The sequence below is a fragment of the Bos indicus x Bos taurus genome, chromosome 19, assembly GCF_003369695.1.
Source record: "Bos indicus x Bos taurus breed Angus x Brahman F1 hybrid chromosome 19, Bos_hybrid_MaternalHap_v2.0, whole genome shotgun sequence".
In the NCBI taxonomy this organism is placed as follows: Eukaryota; Metazoa; Chordata; class Mammalia; order Artiodactyla; family Bovidae; genus Bos; species Bos indicus x Bos taurus.
The window spans coordinates 24,483,321-24,490,794 of record NC_040094.1 but is presented as its reverse complement, the minus strand read 5'-3'; the positions used below and the strand labels follow the sequence as shown (position 1 = coordinate 24,490,794).

The 7,474-nt window shown below is 42.8% G+C and overlaps 1 protein-coding gene across 2 annotated transcripts in view; it reads left to right on the top strand.

Annotated features, from left to right (window-relative positions):
- Positions 1-6,857: 6,857 nt before the first annotated feature.
- METTL16 (methyltransferase like 16) overlaps positions 6,858-7,474 on the top strand; it is a 69,399-nt gene continuing 68,782 nt past the window's right edge. For both annotated transcript variants that reach the window (XR_003507027.1, XM_027519805.1), the window contains exon 1: positions 6,858-7,006. The gene's annotated coding sequence lies outside the window, so the exon portion shown is untranslated. The remainder of the gene's footprint in view (positions 7,007-7,474) is intronic.

Below are 7,474 nucleotides of genomic sequence, written 5' to 3'. Positions count from 1 at the left end.
TCACACTATCCTTGGGAAGTAGGTATGGCTAATGCTGTAATTCTCATTTCACAGGTGAGAAAAACGAGGTTCAGAGCCAGAAGTTAGGTGGAACCCAGCCTTGCCTGCTTTCTGAGGCCAGCCTTCCTAGAGCTCCTGCACCAGGCTTGTAGCAACTGATGCCAGGAGAGCTGGCATTCCTCCTGCTTTTCCTTTTGCCTGCTGCAGATTTCAGGGCTGCAGGGTGCAAAGAGGGGGCCCTGGACTGGTGACTACAGTCAATAGTAGGTGGAATGTTGGTAAAGATATTAAAATAGAGCAAAATTGTAATTTAATACCAGTTCAAGCTTGATTCAATGCAGGTGTACTTGCCAACCCTTTATAGGGCTATGTACTTGGGGAGGAGGGTGAGCTGATGAATGAGACATAGGACTTGCACTCAGGGAGCCAAAACTTGGTAGGACATTAGCTTTAATATTTATGTTTATTTATTTGGCTGTGCTGGGTCTTAGTTGCAGCACTCAGGATCTTTAGTTTTGGTATCCCAACTCTTAGTTGTGAAATCCAGTTCCCTGACCAGGGATCAAATCCAGGCCACTTGCACTGGGAGCATGAAGTCTTAGCCCCTAGACCACCAGGTAAGTCCCAGGACATTAGGTTTATATATAGGATATTTAGGAGCTCAAGAGGTTTATCTAAAAACAGCGATTCTCAACCAAAGGTACACAGCATACCTGTGGAGATTTTTAAGAATATCTGTGCAGAATATTGCTGTCAGTCACACCTCAGACACACTGGGTTAGAATTTCATGGAATGGGATCAAAGTATATGGATTTAAAAAAAAGCTTTCCCTGGATTCTGATGTACATGCCTACATAAGACCTGTTGCTCTAATACGGTTTTTATTTTTTAACGATATATGGAATTCCCTGACAACCCAGTGGTTAGGACTCTGCCCTTCAACTGCCAGGGGCCTGGGTTTCATCCCTGGTGAGGTAACCAAAACTCCCCAAGCTGTGTGGTGGGGGTAAGGGTTGAGGGGGGAGATAAACAGTCACTGGACCTCCAGGGAAGTCCCTGTGCTAAATGTTTTATATATATATTTTAATTTACTTCTCACAGCAACCCTGTGAGATTTGCACAATGAGCAAATCAAGGCTTGAATAGTTTAAATTATCCATAATCAAAGGGTTAGTAAGCGGTGGGGGCAGAATTAAGGCTTTAATTTAATTTAAATCCCTGTCTGCAGAGCTATGATCTTTCTGGTTTGACCCACAGAGGAGCTGGCAATCTGTGTGATGCTAACAGAGAAATTCACCAGCAATCCACTTTCAACTTTACTAGTCATACCTCCAAGGCCATCTTCTGTTTTTACCTTTCCAGAAGCAAGCACTAGATAATTTAAAATTAAAAAGTCACTACCAACTAAAGACATAAAACTTTCTGTAGTATTCTGTTCCACCAGGGGACCCAGTGAACCATACCTTCCAGTACTGGAAGATACCCTGACACAGTCCCCTACTCCTGAATTTGGGCTGGCCCTTTGATTTGCTTTAACCAATTGAATATGGGAAAGCACCGGTCCTGAGGCTATCTTGCAGCTTCCACTTTTGCCTTTTTTGGGAAGCCACCATGGGGGGCTTCCTTGGTGGCTCAGAGGTAAAAAAAAAATCCACCTGAAATGCAGGAGCCACAGGAGACACGGGTTTGATCCCTGGGTCAGGAAGATCCCCTGGAGGAGGGCATGGCAACCCACTCCAGCATTCTTGCCTAGAGAAACCCATGGACAGAGGAGCATAGTGGGCTATAGGCCATAGGGTCGCAGAGTTGGACATGACTGAAGCAACTCAGCATGTACACACGCAATCCAACATGTAAGAAATCTGGCTATTGTGCTGGACAGATTATGTGGAAAAGTCACATGGAGAAGGAGAGAATTTAAGTCTGCAGGAAGAGAGAGGCCCAATCATTCTTGTTGAACCAGTCCCCAGCTGATGCTATGACCTACAGTAAGGCCAGCAGAAAAATGGCAGGGCTAATCCCAGACTAGATTTAATAGTGAGCTAATTACATGGTTGTTTTAAAACTTTTTTTTTTTAAACTCTCACTGTTTTTATTTTCAGTTATGCTTCTTTCTAGTTTTATTTATATACATACACACATTTTTCACAGTTGATTTCCCAGGCTATTGATAATCCCTTTTCCTCCACAGTTAACACTAGAACATAAACATTTTTCCCACATCATTTTAAAACATTCTAAGAACACTGTTTTCATGGCTGCATTACCGTGTTCTACCTAACTGGTCTCCATTTACGACCAATCCAGTTCCCTTAGATAAAATATTTATGATGATATTTTAATTTGAATTTCTTTAAGATCGATTTGTTGTTGTTGTTTAGTTGCTAAGTTGTGTCTGACTCTTTTGCAGCCCCGTGGACTGTAGTCCACCGGGCTCCTCTATGAATGAGATCTGCCAGGCAAGAATGCTGGAGTGGTTTGTTTTTTTTTTAAACAATTCTATTTATTTACGGCTGTGTTGGGTCATCGTTGCTGTGCACTGGCTTTCTCTAGTTGTGGGCAAGTGGGGGCTATTCTCTAGTTGCCTTGCATGGGTGTCATTGCAGTGGCTTCTCTTGTTATAGAGCACGGGCTCTAGGGTAGATAGACTTTAGTCGTTGCTATTTCTGGGCTCTGGAGCACAGCCTCAAATAGTTGTGATGCACAGGCCTACTTGCTTCCTGGCATGTAGGATCTTCCTGGATCAGGGATGGAACTCATGTCTCCTGCTCTGCCAGGTCGACTCTTCAGCACTGAGCCACCAGGAAAACCAGGGTTATTGTTGGTGGATAACCAAGAACAATCTGTTGTATAGCACATGGAACTCTGCTCAATGTTCTGTGCCAGCCTGGATGGGAGAGGAGGTGTGGGGGATACTGGATACATGTATATGTGTGGCTGAGTCCCTTCTCTGTTCACCTGAAAGTATCACAACATTGTTAACCAGCTATACCCCAATATAAAATGTTTTTGGTGTTAAAAAGTTTATGTTTTGGGGTGTTTTGTACACGACAAATAATGAAAGCACTTCCTCACCTCTCCTCTAGTGACAACTGGTACATTCAGTTATGCATGAAGCTGAAGTCTTCACTATTTTTCTCAATTGTATTATTAATACAACAGTTTGCCAGAAGCTTTTACATTAATTACTAGGGCCCAAGAATGCTTTTTTCAAAAGAAAGAGGTGCTAGGTAGGGGTCCAGAAGCTCAGCCTTTGACCCTAGTTTTGTTACTAGCTGCATGCCTTTTGAAAGCCATTTATCTTTTTGTCTCAATTGTAAAATGGGGAGACGAATGCTCACTCTACTTACCAGAGGGTAAAAATTAGTAAAGCCGAGTTGAAAAGTAAAACGAATTTTCAAAAGATACAAACATCTCAATATAAAAAAACCCAAACAACCCAGTCAAAAAATGGGCAGACGATCTAAATAGACATTTCTCTAAAGGATACATACAAATGGCAAACACACACACACACACATGAAAAGATTATCAACACCACTAATTATTAAAGAAATGCAAATCAAAACTAAATGAGGTATCAGATGGCCATCATCAAAACATCTACAAACAATAAATGCTGGAGAGGGTGTGGAGAAAAGGGAACCCTCCTACACTGTTGGTGGGAATGTAAATTGGTACAGCCACTACAGAAAACAGTATGGAAGTTCCTAAAAGAAAAAAAACCACTAAAAATAGAGTTACAATATGATCCAGCAATCCCACTCCTAGGCATATATCCAGAGAAAGTTAATTTGAAAAGATACATGCACCCCCAGTGTTCATTGCAGCACTTTTTAAAATAGCCAGGACATGGACACAACCTGTGCCCATCAACAGAGGAATGGATACAGAAGAGGTTGGGAACTTCCTTGGTGGTTCTATGATTGAGACTTCTTCCAATGTAGAGTGTGTGCATTTAATCCCTGATCAGGGAACTAAGATCCCACATGCTTCATGGCCAAAAAAACCACAACATAAACAACAGAAGCAATATTGTAACAAATTCAGTGAAGGCTTTAAAAATGATACACAAGAAGACTAGTACATATACACAAGGGACTATTACTCAGTCATAAAAAGAACAAAATAATGTTATTTGCAGCAACATAGATGGATCTAGAGATTGTCATAATGAAGTCAGAGAAAGAAAAATATGATATCACTTAAATGTGGAATATAAAAATACAGTACACATAAATTTATGTACACAACAGAAATTAGCATTGCAGATGGAAAAAACAAATTTATGGTCACTGTGGAGAAGGCAATGGCACCCGACTCCAGTACTCTTGCCTGGAAAATCCCATGGACGGAGGAGCCTGGTGGGCTGCAGTCCATGGGGTCGCTAAGAGTCAGACATGACTGAGCGACTTCACTTTCACTTTTCACTTTCATGCATTGGAGAAGGAAATGGCAACCCACTCCAATATTCTTACCTGGAGAATCCCAGGGACGGGGGAGCCTGGTGGGCTGCTGTCTATGGGGTTGCACAGAGTTGGACACGACTGAAGTGACTTAGCAGCAGAGAGAGAGGGGGAACAAATTGGGATATTGGGATTGACATATACACATTTTGTTGCTGTTCAGTCACTCAGCTGTGTCCGACTCTTTGCAACCCCACGGACCGCAGCACATGAGGCTTCACTGAGTCAGTGATACTATCCAACCATCTAATCCTCTGTTGTCCCCTTCTCCTGCTTTCAATCTTTCCCAGCATCAGGCTCTTTCCCATTGAGTCAGCTCTTTGCATCAGGTGGCCAAAGTATTGGAGCTTCAGCATTAGTCCTCCCAATGAATATTCAGGACTGATTTCCTTTAGGATTGACTGGTTTGATCTCCTTGCAGCCCAAGGAATGCTCAAGAGTCTTCTCCAATGCTACAGTTCAAAAGTATCAATTCTTATTTAAGCGTTCAACCTACTTTATGGTCCAATTCTTACACCCATACATGACTATTGGAAAAACCATAGCCTTGACTATACAGACTTTTGTCGGCAAAGAAATATCTCTGCTTTTTAATATGCTGTCTAGGTTGGTCAGCAGGTTGGTCATAACTTTTCCTTCAAGGAGCAAGAGTCTTTTAATTTCACGGCTGCAGTCACCATCTGCAGTGATTACAGAGTCCAAAGGTCTGTCATTGTTTCCATTGTTTCCCCATATATTTGCCGTAATGGGACAAGTAATGGGACTGGATGCCATGATCTATTTTTTTGAATGCTGAGTTTTAAGCCAGCCTTTTCACTCTCCTTTCACTTTCATCAAGAGGCTCTTTAGTTCCTCTTTGCTTTCTGCCGTAAGGGTGGTGTCATCTGCATATCTGAAGTTATTGATATTTCTCCCTGCAATCTTGATTCCAGCTTGTGCTTCATCCAGCCCAGCATCTCTTGTGATATACTCTGCATATAAGTTAAATAAGCAGGGTGACAATATACAGCCTTGATGTACTCCTTTAACAATTTGGAACCAGTCTGTTGTTCCATATCTGGTTCTAACTGTTGCTTCTTGACCTGCATACAGGTTTCTCAGGAGGCAGGTCAGGTGGCCTGGTATTCCCATCTCTTTCAGAATTTTCCACAGTTTGTTGTGATCCATACAGTCAAAGGCTTTAGCATATGAAGCAGAAGTAGACTTTTTTCTGGAATTCTCTTACTTTTTCTATGATCCAACAGGTGTTGGAAATTTGATCTTCGGTTCCTCTGCCTTTTCTATATCCAGCTCGTACATCTGGAAGTTCTTGGTTCACGTACTGTTGAAACCTAGCTTGGAGAATTTTGAGCATGACCTTGCTAGCATGTGAAATGAGTGCAACTGTGCAGTAGTTTGAACATTCTTTGGCATTGCCCTTATTTGGGATTAGAATGAAAACTGACCTTTTCCAATCTTGTGGCCACTGCTGACTTTTCCAAATTTGATAATATATTGAGTGCAGCACTTTCACAGCATCATCTCTTAGGATTTGGTACGTATAGTCAAAGCTGTGGTTTTCCCAGTAGTCATGTACAGATGTGAGACCTGGACAATAAAAAAGGTTGAACACCAAAGAATTGATGCCTTTGAACCGTGGTTCAACCTGAATATTCATCAGAAGGATGGATGCTGAAGCTAAAGCTCCAATACTTTGGCCACCTGATGCAAAGTGCCAACTCATTGGAAAAGACCATGATTCTGAGAAAGATTGAAGGCAGGAGGAGAAGGGGATGACAGAGGATAAGATGGCTGGATGGCATCATTGACTCAATGGACATGAACTTGAGCTAACTCAGGGAGATAGTGAAGGACAGGGAAGCCTGGTGTGCTGCAGTCCATAGGGTCACAAAGAGCTGGACACAACCTAGCAGCAACAGAAGAATTCCAGCACCTCCACTAGCTGCTTGTGGTGATGCTTCCTAAGGCCAACTTGACTTTGCATGCCAGGATGTCTGGCTCTAGGTGAGTGATCACACCATTGAGGTTATCTGGGGTCATTAAGTTTTTTTTTTTTTTTTTTTTTGTATAGTTCTTCTGTATATTCTTGCCACCTCTGGCTCAGACTACTATAGAAAAAATCAATAGATAACTAATAAGAACCTACAGCACAGAGACCGCTACTCAATACTCTGCAATGGCCTATATGCGAAAAAAATCTTAAAAAGAGTGGATATATTTATATGGATAACTGCTTCACTATGCTGTACACCCGAAACTAACACAATCTGAAAAAACTTGCTAGCATGCCCCCCCTCCCTCTAACAGAAAGAGCCGCAAACTCCAGGTCTCGCGACAGTTTCTCCTTTCTTCAGAAACTGCTACAGATCTCGCGATAATTACCTGTCCAATCACGAGGCTGAATGGAGGCCCAAGATGGCGGCGCACTGGGAGCGTAACATCTGCGTTTCTAGGATCTTCGCGCAGCGGGTGGTTAAGACTCTGGGGTTGTAGAGGTCCGCACTATACTAGTCGTCTGGCAGGAACTTTGACTTCAGAGGTGAGTCACTTAATATCACTCATATGGGTTGCGAGTCCACTTAACCTTTGTAGCACCCAGGTTCCCTATTCCCAGTTTCTGGGCCTGTGAGGTGCTGGCTTTGGGATCTAGGGAGAGAGACCTGATTGTGTGTGTGTGTGCGTGCGTGCGTGCGCGGGGGCGTCTGTGTGGTGGGGATGGGTGGGAGGAGTTGGCAAATAGAATGGAGACTGGTACTGAGAAGGAAAGACCCCCTAGGCGGAGGCGGTTTAGAGAGATCCAAAACTGAGGCGGGAAAACAGTATGAGTGGGTAAGGTGAGCACGTGAAAGGAGTGGAAGAGATGGAGAACTGGCAGTGGCGGAACTGTGGAAAAAGTCGGATTTATGAGAAAGGGAGACGAGAGAAAATAGAAATTAGAAGTGGTAGGGATCTGTGCAGAAGGAATTAAAAGTTCTGAGAGCAGAATTTATTTTACAGAATTATGTAT